Source organism: Nannobrachium achirus (assembly GCF_963921795.1).
Source record: "Nannobrachium achirus genome assembly, chromosome: 3".
Taxonomy (NCBI): Eukaryota; Metazoa; Chordata; class Actinopteri; order Myctophiformes; family Myctophidae; genus Nannobrachium; species Nannobrachium achirus.
In genome coordinates this window covers 7,474,473-7,490,424 of record NC_137812.1, presented here as the reverse complement: position 1 = coordinate 7,490,424, position 15,952 = coordinate 7,474,473, and positions in this window count along the sequence as shown.

Below are 15,952 nucleotides of genomic sequence, written 5' to 3'. Positions count from 1 at the left end.
AGGCAGACAGTATAGATTAGTGTAATTGTTGAAGTCATTATTACCTGAACAGATCAGCTCTAGACTGGAGGAGGAATAACTAGACCATATTGATCCACACTCCCCCAACATTTTTTTAGATCCAACACAGGGGGATAGAATCTGCCATGTAGGATGATATGTAGAACCATATTTATTTTCTGTAGAAACAGCAGAGCCACAGCCCAGTTGTCTACACGCAACAGATGATGACTTCTGGTCCCAGCCAGCAGTATCCACTGGTCTCCATTCTCTCTGGTGTTTCATCTCCAGTCGACCAGTACAGTGTCTGGCTCCTCCCACCAACCTGACATCACCAGACTCTGTACACAGACAATAGAATAAACAGTCAAATAAAGTAGTATGACTTTGATTAGAAGAAAACTTCTCTGCGGGCGCGGGTTGTCAAAATTGGACCTGTGCAGGACTCTGGTGGAAAGCTGAGGAGAGAGAAAAAAAATCACATTAATCAGTCTGAGTGAAACCAGTGGTGGAATAAGAACATCAGCAAAAGTATCAATATGACAATGCATAAATACTCTGATAGATTGATTGATTGATTGATTGATTGATTGATTGATTGATTGATTGATTGATGAGTACTTTGCATAGGATATCATCAGTAATAAAAGGGAAAAAACATTACAAAATAAGAAAAAGGGTAAATAAAATGAAAAGAAAGGGGAGATATTTACAACGGAAAAGGGGAGGTAAGTATGGGCTTAGACTATTATAATTTTCAAGTAGCAGCCGTCTGTAGGTGACTTTTCATACCGATTTTGAAGGAGGTTAGGGATTTACACTCCTTCAGGGCTTGTGGTATGTGTTCCACATATAAGTAAAAGTATCAATAATAACATAATGTAGAAATTACCATAGGTAGTGGGTAATGAAGGCTAATGCTATCCCAAATGCTATGCTGGGTATTTTACAAATTATATATGTGCACAGCATTATATAGGTTGCTTTGTGTGTGTGCACAAATGCAGCCCCCTATAGTGTGATGCAGAGCCCCCTATAGCAGGGGTTTTCAAAGTGGGTGACGGGTCACCTTGGGGTGCCGTGACGCCAGTCCAGGGGTGCCGTGAGATAATGTGATAATATTTGGAATTTATTTGAACACTTCAAATTACTTTAAACTTGAAGTACAAAGTTATTTTCGGTCAGTTCTTCTAACCAAAATGGCTATTATCTCAACGTTATCCTCGCAACATAATCTCTAAAATATGGCCTAAATATAAGGTGCTGGGAGTGAAAATTATGAATATAAAGTAGGGGTGCCTCGAATGAAAAATATATTTATAGGGGTGCCCTGAGCCAAAAAGGGTTGGGAACCCCTGCCCTGTCTGTAATTGTCCATATGATTATGGTCCGTACACAGACCTTTACGTAGGCTACACCTCCCAACTGAACATACTGGATTTGTCCGTAGCAAGAAGGGTTTACTGTATATCTGCAAAGTAGCTAGTAACTAAAGTTTTCAAATATAAGTAATGGAGTAAAAGTACATTATTTGGATCTGAGAAGTAGTGGAGTAGAAGAACAAGTTTTGGAAATTGGAAATACTCAAGTAAAGTACAAATTCCTCAAAATTGTTCTTGAGTACAGTACTTAAGTAAATGCACTTGGTTACGTTACACCACTGCCTATACTAGTAAATAATGTTATTCTTAGAAATACTCTAATAAAGCAAAGTTCAACTTAAAATTAAACATACATACAGTAACGTAATTGAAAACAGTAAAAAAAAAACACAGGTCCTGTAGCAACATTAGCGTGTTTGTTAGCATGGAGGCTGCAGCGGTGCCCCGCTAAGTGAGAGGTTTGTTCTCCAGACGCTGTGATGAAGATGATGATGATCCTACCTCCTCCACCTTGGCTGAGGACCTTAAGGAAGCCACCCCACGCCGCTAACATCACACACAAGACACGACCGCACTATCTGAGAGGCGCCATGCTGCTGCTGTGCCCAAACACACGCCACACCGCTATGAAACACACACACACACACACACACACACACACACACACACACACACACACACACACACACACACACACACACACACACACACGGTCACACCGCTATGAAACACACACCACACACACACACACCTCTATGAAATACACACACACCGCTATATGAAACACACACTCACACCACACTCACCGCTATGCTATGCTACGTGTCCCTGTTAGCACAATCATACATACATGTGCATAGTCCTTTACCGGGAAAAGCGACTTCCCGCCTCTTTTGGGCTGTCTCTCCTCTTTTGGTCAAAATACGGGATGTCCCGGTTAATATGGGACGGTACTCCTGGTACTCCAACATCAAAAAGCAACTAAAGACTAAGCTCCAAACCTCCCAAAAGAAACTGATTTGACTACACATTTTGCTAGCTAAGATGGCTCAGCATTGAAGAAAGAGTTAAACAACTAAAAATGTGACTGACCTTCAAAATAGACTGCCCTCAATCCCCTCAGTACCCGCTTATCTGACCAAACATCTCCCCTATCCTGTACATAGGGGAGTCGTGCCGCGACTGTCGCACTTAGAACAACGGACTCACTCGCTAGCTTTCGCCGAGGACTGAAGACTCACCTTTTCAGACTCCACCTAAACCCTTAGCACTACTGGAAAAATCAATGACCATACGTGAAGCTAATTAGCATTTGTTTTTAGGTTTTAGAAACCTTTTTTACGGATTATATAGTTTATTTTTCTATATATATATTCATTCACATTTGTTATATTGCTGTTGATGTACTGACACTTAATCTTGTTTATTATTGTGATGTTTATTTGCTTATTGTAAGTCGCTTTGGATTAAAAGCGTCTGCTAAATGCCTAAACTGTAAACTGTAAACTGTACAGTGTTTTTATAACTGTGATGATTTTGTTTGCTTGCTATTTGTTATGTCCATGAATTGAATACCAAGGACTTCCGACATAAAAAAGACTGTAAAAGGACTTATTTGGGAAGCTCCTTTTAGGCAGGGTGTTTAACTGTACTGTCCTACATTTTTTATTGTATTGACTATATTTGTACTGTTATCCATTTTTGTCTAATAAAATATTCAATCAATCAATCAATCAAACAAACAAACAAACAAACAAACGGTTGGCAACCCTAAAACTCACACACGTCAAACACTACACACACAGCCTACTTACGGTTGGGAAGGAAATCCATGTGGTGATCCACACAGACCCCACTTTGAGAACCACCGACTTTATGACTCTTTAGCGGCGAGGGACGGATTACAGCACTAGTGTTGGTGAAATCTCGCTCTTTCGAACGACCATCATTTCGACAACGAAGCATCGGGAGGGTTAGCGACTCACCCCATGGAGGTTAGGGTTAGGGTAAGGGTTAGGTTTGGGTGTCGAAAAGATGACATGTAGAAACAGCCAAGCGCTTTACTACTCTTTTCCTGAAAATGTCCTGCAAATGCATTTTTTCCAGTCCCTGTTTTGCTTTTCTAATTTCTATAGAGGACAGAGCTTAATTTTGCAGAAACTAGCAAAAATAGCTGATCTACAATCTAAATTTTCTGCAAATCCTCTGAAAATCGTCTTGCCAATGGCAGGACATGTGAAGGTTTGAAATGGCACATCTGTAGCTAACTAGTAGCATGGAAATATAAACACTGAACGTGTATTGAACGGCTATAGTCGATTATGTCACCTCACTGCATTAGTGCAGAACCGTGTACGGCTGCATTGGAAGGGGAAATCTCGCTTTTTCGAACGTCGGAAGGTATCGCTTCTCACCCCATGGAGGTTAGGGTTAGGGTTAAGGTTACGTTTGGTTGTCGAAAAGATGATTCGTAGAAATAGCAAAACACTCCCCATTGGAATGCATCTTAGAATCGATTACACCTCTCTGTAAAGAGTTAAGTAGTGACGGGACTTAAATGTTGTCAGGAAAATAGTGAGTGCCTATTCTATGGGTATGGGGGCAGTTAGCATGGTGTTACACCAATTGCTACTGCAACTGCTTTAGGTTTACTTTTTATTCGTATTGGAGAGACATTTCTCCACATTTCTCCGATACGATATGACCCCGATATGACCAGATAAAGGCATATCGGTGGCCGATATATCAGTTGGACACTATCTTAGACCTTGCAATACACACTTTCAGAGCCCTCACCACTAACCCTAACCCTCACTTGGCAAAGACTGAGACATGAATGGCGAAGGATGTAAAACATTTTTTCTTTTTTGGCACAAACCCCGGGTTTAATGGTAATCTCTGGAATGGACATCTCTCTCTCATCTATACCATATGTAGTGGGGGTCCCACTACCCACCTGAGATCAGCCACAAATATCAACACATTAGGAGCAACACACACAGCCAATGGACACTCAATCACTTCCTTAGAGGAAGAGGACTCACATTTGCCCTCTCTGTTTTCAATACCTGGAGACACGAGTCGAGGTGAATCATGGACTGGAGCTGCTGTAGACACTGGAGTCACGGGTTGAGGTGAAACATGGACTTGAGATGCTGTAGACACTGGAGTCACGGGTTGAGGTGAATCATGGACTGGAGCTGCTGTAGACACTGGAGTCATGGGTTGAGGTGAAACGTGGCCTGGAGCTGCTGTCGACACTGGAGTCATGGGTTGAGGTGAAACGTGGCCTGGAGCTGATGTAGACACTGGAGTCATGGGTTGAGGTGAAACGTGGCCTGGAGCTGCTGTAGACACTGGAGAAACAGCAGATGTCGTAGGTACTGGAGACCCTGGAGACCCAAAAAGTAAGTAACATCATCCCAGCAAGCACAGTGAGGACCTGGACCTATCAGTGACGTCTCGATTGGGGCCAGATCAAGTCAAACCATATAGTCAGATCTGGCCTAGAATATCGCCTGATTTCAACGAACATAAATCCTGCCCACGAAAACAGACGTCCTGGATTAATCACAGAGGGTCCGATCGAGACCAGATAAATATCATAACTAGTCAGATATATCCCAGACACCTTATATGCTCATATTTCAACTAACATTACAAAAAAAATAACAATAATCCTGTCAAACTAAAAAGTCCATATGACGTCCTGGTAATGACTTCAAGATCATCCCCATATGGGCTGTGTTTTGAACGTCACCAGAGTTACCGGAGGATGTTATCATGACGTCATCATGACATCATTTGGCTTGCAGAGATAACATGATACTGATGAATGACCTAGCCTGAAGTTACATTTTAAGTTATATATAATCTAGAATAGATGAAGATTTGTAGTCTTGGTTCCTTGTTCTGTGTTTGTATGTCACATGAGTCCTTTAAATGATGAAGTGACTTCTACTGGTAGATCAATGTCAAAACATCTACCAGTACTACTAGAGATGTACTTAACACCCCACCTAACCACTGTCCCACTGCCTCGGGGGAAGCTCATGAACACAAAGGCACACCCTGAGAGAAAAGCAATTACCCAGCCACTGCATGGGAATACACACTTTTAATACACACTGTTCTGCCAGGGGCCCTTCGTTATTATTATTATTATTAGTAGTATTATTATTAGTATTATTATCATCATCTGTGCCTCTGTGTTATGCAGCGCTGGGTATTCCTTTGGACTCCTGTTGGTGTCATTCTGTGCTGTTCTGGGCGGCGGATTCATTATAATTATCTGCCTATTGATACAGAGGCGTGGCCGTCGATAGGATCCTTGTGGGGAGCTAATCGGCCCCACTGATTGGTCGCCACGTCACAAGTATGACAATGGGGAGTGGGCGGCAACATGTCATGACAGGCACCTCAGTTCCAGCCCCCGATGTGCCATTCGAGAACTTAAAGCTTTCCTGTACTTTTCTTGCATTTTTTCTGGAAATCCCAAGGTTATTGTCACTGTTTAGACTAGCTAATTCCTCTATTTTGGTACTGAAAACAAGTGTAAGTTTTCAACTCCTTAGAGTAAGAGGACTCACCTTTGCCCTCTCCGTTTTCAATTCCTGGAGTTACAGGTTGAGGTGAAACATGGACTGGAGCTGCTGTAGACACTGGAGTCATGGGTTGAGGTGAAACATGGACTGGATATGCTGTAGAAACTGGAGTCATGGGTTGAGGTGAAACATGGACTGGATCTGCTGTAGACACTGGAGTCATGGGTTGAGGTGAAACATGGACTGGAGCTGCTGTAGACACTGGAGTCATGGGTTGAGGTGAAACATGGACTGGAGCTGCTGTAGACAATGGAGTCATGGGTTGAGGTGAAACATGGACTGGAGCTGCTGTAGACACTGGAGTCATGGGTTGAGGTGAAACATGGACTGGAGCTGCTGTAGACACTGGAGTCATGGGTTGAGGTGAAACATGGACTGGAGCTGCTGTAGACACTGGAGGTACAGTAGATGTTGTAGGTACTGGAGACCCTGAGACACAAAAAGTAAGTAACATCATAACATGATACTGAAGAATGACTTAAACTGAGGTTTCATTTTAAGTTATAATCTAGAATAGTTGAAATTTAAGTTAAAACACTGTACAGTGTTACTGATCTGATTTTTTGTCTTGGTTCCTTGTTCAGCGCTACTCACCAGTCTAGCGTGGGGTGGCTCAAAGTAGATGACAGAGTACAGCTTCTTGCAATGGGCCTGGGGCCAGTTGCACCACCAGAACGTAAGTTCTGCCCTAAGTTAGGGAGTAAAATCCTTACTAGAGGCTTAGTAACTACTAGTTAGTTTGTAACTAAGTGAGTTACTAACAGGTGTTGCACCACGACTGCTTAAGGCATAACGTAACTAGTAATGCGTAGACTGTTCCTAAAGTAATGTATAGTTGCATAAAATGACGTCATAGCTCCCGAATCAAATGAAAACTAACTGTTTCTAGTAAGGAAATAAAGCTTGTATCGTCTTTTGTCAACAGAGAGCTCTGTCTCTCCACTGGCATGTACACAAGTCACTGATATGCGTGCATAGGGCGAGCGCATCCCTGCGCACTGCCCTGCAAACGGATTGTATCACAAATTATATTGGCCTCATACATTTTCCCCCGTACTCAAATTAATTTAAAAAGTATCAATCCTGCAATATAGAAATACTCTATTAATAGCAGACACATCGTGAGCTTGTAGATCGGCTATTTTCAAACGGCCGAAATGTATATAGGGCTTAATGTATGTTTTAAACAGATTAGTAGTGTAGTTGCTGTACTCCCATAGAGATAGGTTACTTAGTAAGGACTTAGTGCTGCCCAAAGGCTGGTGTAAATATTTAGTAGTTACTTACAGATACGTTAGAGTGGTGCAACAGCTGAAATTTTAGTAATGCGTAAGTCTTGACTTAGAAGCCATTTATGTTACAACTAGGCTACGTTTGAACTTAGTGTGAGGTGGTGCTACCCCGCCCTGGTGTACAAGATACACTAGACCACTAAGATACCCATGGACCTGACAAAATACTTCCAAAACGTCAAGGATGTCCACAATTACAACACCAGAGGCAGCGCCACAGATCATGTTCAACCCAAAGGGTCAAATTTGTTCTCCTGCTATACCACTAAAATGTGGAATGCCCTCCTGAAGGCCTTAAAGGAGTGCAAATCCCTAACATCCTTTAAAACCGCCCTGAAAAACCACTTACAGGCAGCAGCCACTCGAAACAACAATAAACCTAGCCTAACCTTACATCCCCCTGACCCATCTATTGTAAATATATTTAATTTAATTTTACATAGTTTTTTTTCTGATGATAACTACTGCATACTACTGTGTTCTATCCATCTATTCAATGTTATAGGAGTTAAAGAGAAGGATCTCAATGGATAAACAGATTTTCCTTTTAGTTGAACTTGTATCAGTGAACTGTACTGTCATGAAACTGTACCCTTTCGTATGCAAAACTTATAATACTTATAATACTTCAATCAATCAATCAATCAATCAATCAATCAATCAATCAATGCCACTTTAGTGAAGTGAAATCAATGACAAAACATCTAGACTACCAGTACAACAGTGGTTAGGTGGTGTACTTAACACACCACCTAACCACTGTCCCACTGCCTCATCCATTAATTTGCTCTCCTCTTGAGCTACCTGAGCTGATCTCTTCGCCTGTGTGCCAGCTAGTGATTGTGGAGAACAAGGTGTGAGTAGAAGAGTCGGGTTTCCGAACACCATTTGCATTTGTGCCACGCCAGGATGAGCGGTCTGCTGCCAGAGCCTCCTAGTTGTCCACAGGAATCCTGGTCTTTTTGAGTAGCTGTTTAAATTGGTCTTTCAGCCATCTCTTGGGTCCCCCTAGCAGCGTAGAGCCAGTTCACAAAACAGGGTCTGTTTGGGGAGGGATAGGTCTTCCCTGCGACATAAATGACCAAGGAAGCACAGCTGGTTCTTGGCAATGATAGCTTCTACACTTGGGAGACCGGCACGAGTTAGAACGACATTACTGATGCATTCTTCCCAGCTGATTCCCACGATTGCCCTCAACTTTTGCTGGTGAAACCTCTCCAGGGTCCAGCTCTCTGACCCGTAGAGAATGGTTGGAATCACAACAGCTCTGTAGATGCTGATTGTGGTTTGTGCGGATTGTGGTGCGGATTGTGGTTTCAAGCAGCTGGCGGGCACAGGAAAGTCATCTCTGTGGTTCCACGGCCTGGTCGAAACCCGTACTGAGACTCCGGGAGAACTGATTCACTGAGGTCATTGAGGCGCTTGTGAAGGATTCTGGCAAGTGATGGAGCACACGCACGCACACAATCACACACACAAACACACACACACACACACACACACACACACACACACACACACACACACACACACTAAAAAACAAAGTGATGGAAGAACAGGCGAGTGATGCTGCTATCACCAAACAGTGAACATGGCAGAAACTAGCCCACCTACCTCCCTACTTACTTGATAACAAATATCAACACATTAGGAGCAACACACACAGCCAATGGACACTCCATCACCTCCTTAGAGGAAAAGGACTCACATTTGAACTTTCTGCTTTCAGTACCTGATGGCATGGGTTGAGGTGAAATTTGGGGTGGAGCTGCTGTAGACACTGAAGTTGCGGGTTGAGGTGAAACATGGACTGGAGCTGCTGTAGACACTGGAGTCATGGGTTGAGGTGAAACGTGGTCTGGAGCTGCTGTAGACACTGGAGTTACGGGTTGAGGTGAAACGTGGACTGGAGCTGCTGTAGACACTGGAGTCATGGGTTGAGGTGAAACGTGGTCTGGAGCTGCTGTAGACACTGGAGTCATGGGTTGAGGTGAAACGTGGTCTGGAGCTGCTGTAGACACTGGAGTCATGGGTTGAGGTGAAACGTGGACTGGAGCTGCTGTAGTCACTGGAGTTACGGGTTGAGGTGAAACGTGGACTGGAGCTGCTGTAGACACTGGAGTCATGGGTTGAGGTGAAACGTGGTCTGGAGCTGCTGTAGACACTGGAGTCATGGGTTGAGGTGAAACGTGGTCTGGAGCTGCTGTAGACACTGGAGTTATGGGTTGAGGTGAAACGTGGTCTGGAGCTGCTGTAGACACTGTGGGCATTTATTTCCATTAGCATTGCTACAACATGCTAACTGAACCCATGTGCTTTCATTAGCAGTGCTACAACATGCTAACTGAACCCATTAGTTTCCACTAGCATTGCTACAACAGGCTAACTGACCCCATTTGTTTCATTAGCTTTGCTGCAACATGCTAACTGACCCCATTTATTCCATTGACTTTGCTACAACATGCCAACTGTACCCATGTGTTCCATTAGCAGTGCTACAACATGCTAACTAAACCCATGTGTTCCCGTTAGCATTTCTACAAAGTGCTGATGCTAACAAGAATTAATGAATGAATGAATGAATGCATGAATGAATGAATGAATGAATGAATGAATGAATGAATGAAATTAATGCATAATTCAGAGAGTTTTAAACACAGGATTATATAGAAAGTTCAAGACAAAAATAACCATTGAAAAACTCAATGTCACCTGTGTTTGTTCCATTTCCTGAAGGTTGTTGAACACCTGCAAGCACACTCACAACCACAACAGCCACAGCCACAAACACACTCACACCCACAGCAAGATAGGCCCAGCCTACACACACACACACACACACACACACACACACACACACACACACACACACACACACACACACACACACACACACACACACACACACACTCCATCAAAACACATAGCTCAACAAACTTTCCAGTAGGGCTGTGCAAGAAGGGCACTTAGCGTTATTCCGAGGTTCGATAGTCCGACGTCCCATTTGTCCGACACCTTTGAATGCTAACCTGGTGACCCTAAACCAGTGGTGGAAAAAGTACTCACATTTTATACTTGAGTAAAAGTATCAATACTGCAATGTAGAAGTACTCTGTTACAAGTAGAGGTCCGGAATAAAAAAATTACTTGAGTAAAAGTACAAAAGTATTGGCATAAAAATTTGATTCCACGGCCTGGTCGAAACCCGTACTGAGACTCCGGGAGAACTGATTAACTGAGGTCATTGAGGCGCTTGTGAAGGATTCTGGCAAAAGATCTTCCCAGTGATGGAGCGCATGGACACAAAAAGTAAAAAAAACAAAAAAAAAAACAGGCTAAAGTATGTTTTAATATATTATAATTTATATAAGCAAAGTAACTAGTAACTATAGTTTTCAAATAAATGTAGTGGAGTAAAAGTACAATATTTTGATCGGCGATGTAATGGAGTAGAAGTAAAAGTACTGGAAATTGGACCTACTCAAGTAAAGTACAAATATCTCAAAATTGTACTTAAGTACAGTACTTAAGTATGTACTTAGTTACTTTACATCACTGCCCTAAACATAACCCTATCCACGCATATTACTGTCATGTCATAATAAAAATGTTGCTTTTAACAAGTCAAATAGGCAAATTAAGTATTGCCATGGTTGATTTGCTGTCACAAATCTGCCTCTACCCAGCATCATTCATTACTCTTAAAAGTTGCTACATTCAAAGTTTGTGTGAGTACTTTAATGGCAAAGCGTTGTGATGGAGAAATCACATCCAACTAGAAGCAGCTCTTCCGACTACAGGTCTCCACCAGTGCTACTGTATAATAGGCCAATGTAAAAAGGGTGGCATATGTTCTTCACCTTAGACCTTTCATGGCAATCGGACACTGCATGCTTGATTTGAGGCATTGTGTTCCAAAAAAGTGTTTTAAATGGTAAATGGGGCATTTATATAGCGCTTTTATCCAAAGCGCTTTACAATGTGCATTACATTCACCCATTCACACACACATTCATACACCGGTGGCGGTGGAAACCATGCAAGGCACCAACCAGCTCACCAGGAGCAACTTGGGGTTCAGTGTCTTGCCCAAGGACACTTCGACATGTAGACAGAAGCTGGGATTTGAACCGCCAACCCATGGATCATTGGCCAACCCACTCTACCTCCTGAGCTACAGCCGTTTTACTAAAGTCTACCTGCTGGTGGCGCTATAACAGGCCAATGTGAAAAGGGTAGGATTTGTTCCTTGACATAGTGGGAATATGTGTGGCAAATCTCATGGTAATCGCAAGCTGCGTTGATGATTTGAGGCATTTTGTTCAAAACGGCTCAGAGGGGAAAACATACTCTCCCCCATGCCTTCGGCTGGTGGAGACAATAAAGACCTACTGGATGTGAATCACTTGTTTCCTCGAGAGCCTGCTGCCTCTGTGATCCGTTCCATTTGAAGAATTAATCCAGCATTTTGAGGTGAGAACATGGAGAATGCAGAGTAGGCATAATCATAAATTTGCTGAGAATGCAATACCATAAATGATGGCTTAAAGTAACTTTGGGGAGAGCTGAGCTGGTCAGTTATAGTATAGTGTGCTTCAGAGTCCATTGTCCGAACAGCCGTGCTGGAGTTCATTGCTTTGACATAGATTTACGTATTTCACTGGCATGATGTAATTAATTAGTTTGGAGCAAGATTCCAATAGTAGGCTATAAACATTTTTAAAAGGCTTTCATATACTCTTGATATTCTTTTTTAGAAATTACATTTGGCCTAATAGATCGAAGTGTGCTCGGTTTTGGCTATTTTTTTGGGTGGTAATTTCAATAAATACATAGGCCTACATTACTTTTAGGATATTCAAATATTCGGTTTCGTGTACACATCAGTGAAATTAACTGCTGGGAACATCCCTATACTTTCCAGTAACCATAGTGATGATTAAACAACATGCTAACAAGCTTCACATCATTACTATGATGTCAATCATATGCAAACTCCAAATGACGTTTTAAGTTTTAAAGTGATACGTTATAAAAATGTATAAAACCTGAAGAAAAAAAATCAATCAACATGGCCTACTGGCAGCGTGCCAAGAATTGTTACACTGATCAGTCCAGCGGTGTGTGAGATTAGCCATGGAGAGAGACAGGCAGGCAGGCAGGCAGCCAGACAAACAGACAAACAGACAGACAGACAGACACACAGACACGCAGTCAAACACTCACGTCTTGAAAAGGGTTCTCTGGGCAGAGGTTCTGGTGGATGTGGACCATCAAATGGATAAAATACAACCTTCACCTCCTCATCCTCCCCTCCACCAGCTTCAGACCCTGGACACACTTCAGGCCCATCCATGGGTTCATCAGGAGAGCTTCCACCACCAGAATCTGGAGACACAAACATTCAAACAAATGTTCAGAGCTCTGGGGAAGATGGAGTGACACCCTAGTTTCTGAAGTACAGTATGTGCTGAAACTCTCCCGATGAGCAGGTGGGTGCCTTGCATGGTTTCCTCTACCATCGATATATGAATGTGTGTGTCAATCGGTGAATGTACTGCATCATCATCAGTGTTGGGTATAACGGCGGTTAAATAAACGGCGTTACCTAACGGGTAATCTAATAATTACAATTTCCATCGTTACAATGCTGTTACCGTTACTGACAATGAAATGTGCTCTGTTACTATGTCAAGCGTCCCCAAGCATTATATGTTACCATGGGCCGGCTTGGTGTGTGTGTGTGTGTGTGTGTGTGTGTGTGTGTGTGTGTGTGTGTGTGTGTGTGTGTGTGTGTGTGTGTGTGTGTGTGTGCGTGTGCTCCCTACTACTACAGGCTGGGGCTGCTGCATGAGTCACATGACACGGTTACGAAAAATACCAAGGATAAGATAGTGATGTCTCTTACTGTTACTCAGGACGTAACATGGACTCGACGCTGTTTAAGCTGTGTCATGTGACATGAAATCACTGATGAATCCTTGGTATTGGTATCTTCATGGCATATTCACACAAACCCAGCGCGCGCACAGACACAACAAACAATAACAAACTACGACTAGTATAGTAAAGAAGAGATGGCGAGTCCCGAGCAGCAACAAAAGATGGCTTTCACAAATTGGAGGTACAAACATTACTTCACGTTCATGGAGAGGAAAGGGAAGAATGTAATCGTGAAGTGCACGTTGTGTCCCGGGGGAAAAGCGATTGTCCACGTCAAATCTAAGCAAGCATCTCTCCGCGGCACATCCTTCAATAAAACTAGTGGCCAAACACACAGCCATCGATGATGAGTCTGACCCCTCTACAGATGGACACAGTGCCCCGCCAGCGGCCAAGCAGCAAAAACTGGACTTTACTCCACCACAACAACTTGCTACACAGGCGGAGCTAAACGGTATGATAGGCAGGTATGTAATTGAAAACATGTTGCAGATATCAACAGTTGAGTCAGACTCCTTCAAAGCCATCATAAAAAAAAATACCTACGAGAGGGGGGGGGCAGTACGCCAGACAGAAAGACGTTCTCAAAATACATAGACGCCGAGTATGTAAAAATGAACGAAGAGCTCAAAAAGAGTTTTGACGAGTTAGACTTTGTGTCTACTACTGCATATATTTGGACTGCGTATAACAAAAGTTATCTTGGGGTAACTGCGCACTGGATACATCCACACAGCCTGGAAAGAAGGAAAGCAGCCCTGGCATGCAGATGTTTCAAGGGCCGTCATACCCATGACTATATTGCCACCTATCTAGACAATATTCATTCCTCATTTGGTATTTCAGACAAAATAACAGCTACCGTCACGGACAATGGTTCTAATTTTGTTAAAGCATTTAAAGTCTACCAGCCAGTTGTTGTGGAGGAGGAGGATGACTCTGGCCAGTCTGGCGATGATGAAGATGAGGTGACTTTTATGAATGTTAATGATGTCTTAAACAGTGGTGATGCTGATGAAGATGATGATGATGTCTGCGATGATGTTGTGATCAACTTGCCACCGCATCATAGATGTGCATCGCACACATTAAACCTGATTTCATGTGCTAATGTTGAAAAGTGGCTACAGTCAAAACCAGAAGTGAAAGCTACCTACAGAAGTGCAACAGCAAAATGCACAAGCTTATGGAACAAGGCTAGCCGTTCCACAGTGGCTGCAGAGACTGTTGATGATGTCATAGCAAAGAAGCTGTTTGTTCCTTGCACCACCAGATGGAACTCATACTATGATGCCATAGCTCGAATCTGTGAGATCCCTATCCCTGAGCTGAACACCCTCTCCTCCAAGTTCGGGGGGGAAAGCAATCACAGAATGGGAGCATCTGGTCCTCAGGGAGTATTGTGCGGTCATAAAGCCTTAGACATTCTTCAGGGCGAAGATAACTGTTTCCATGGCACACTCCTACCTACCCTGGAGAAGTTGATATCCAAGACCCCTGGCCTCGATCAACCTCATCAACCTTCCAGAGGCAGTTGTCATGATAAGAACTGGTATCTTTAAATACATTTAATACGTCCATACTTTATGAAAAAAGCAAAATCAAATTATTTTAGCTCATAATGTTCAATGCTGTGTGTGTGTGTGTGTGTGTGTGTGTGTGTGTGTGTGTGTGTGTGTGTGTGTGTGTGTGTGTGTTAGTCAGTATAATAATGTCACTTGCATCATGTTTGATTTCAGGCAATCAAATCCAGATTTGCGGTGGTGCTAGAAAGCGAGAGTGCCATCTTGGCTGCTGTGACCCTGCCCAGGTTTAAACTACGCTGGCTGCAGACATAGGATAGGAAGGACAAGGCCAAGGCAAGTCTGTTGGCAGAGTGCCGGAAAGTCCACCATGAAGTCCCGCAGCTACCAGGTACCAGCACACACAACCGCAGCACTGACACAGCCAAAGAGGATGAGTTCTTTGACTTTGAGGAGGAGGAGGAGGATGAGGCTGACACCACTTATACTGCTGAATGCCAAATCGTAGATTATTTAAAATCAGGGACACAAGGGATGGACACTCTCAATAGATTTCCACTGATAAAGCACATTTCACTCAAATACAATGCAGCCACTCCGTCCAGTGCTCCCGTAGAGCGACTGTTTAGCCTGGGAAAGCTGGTCTTCACTCCAAAGAGGAACAGGCTTTCTGACCAGAAGTTTGAAAAGTTTCTGCTTAGACATATTGTTTTACTGTTTTTATGTTCTCTACCAGTTGCTGTGTGTACTAAATGCACCTTATATTGTATACTTTTGTTCACGAAGGAAAAACTACTAGACCAGTTTTCTTAAGTCCTGAGCCACTTTGTGTAATTTACACTAGTGTTAAAAGCACCTTGTTAGTCGTTAGTGATTTCCTCGACAGATTCCACCAATGCCATTGCTGTTGACCGATTAGCTCTAAATCCGTATTGACTGTTGCTGAGAAGACTGTGTTTTTCAATGAATTGATCTAGTCTGTTGTTAAATAGTTCTTCTAAAATTTTGGAAAATTGAGGAAGTAAAGAAACAGGTCTATAGTTTGTGAAGTTGTGTTTGTCTCCAGATTTAAATAATGGTATGACTTTAGCTATTTTCATGTTGCTTGGGAATTTACCAGTTTGAAATGATAGATTACAGATGTAAGTTAGTGGTTTAGAAATACATCCAATTATGTTTTTAACTAATTTCATATCAACATCATTACA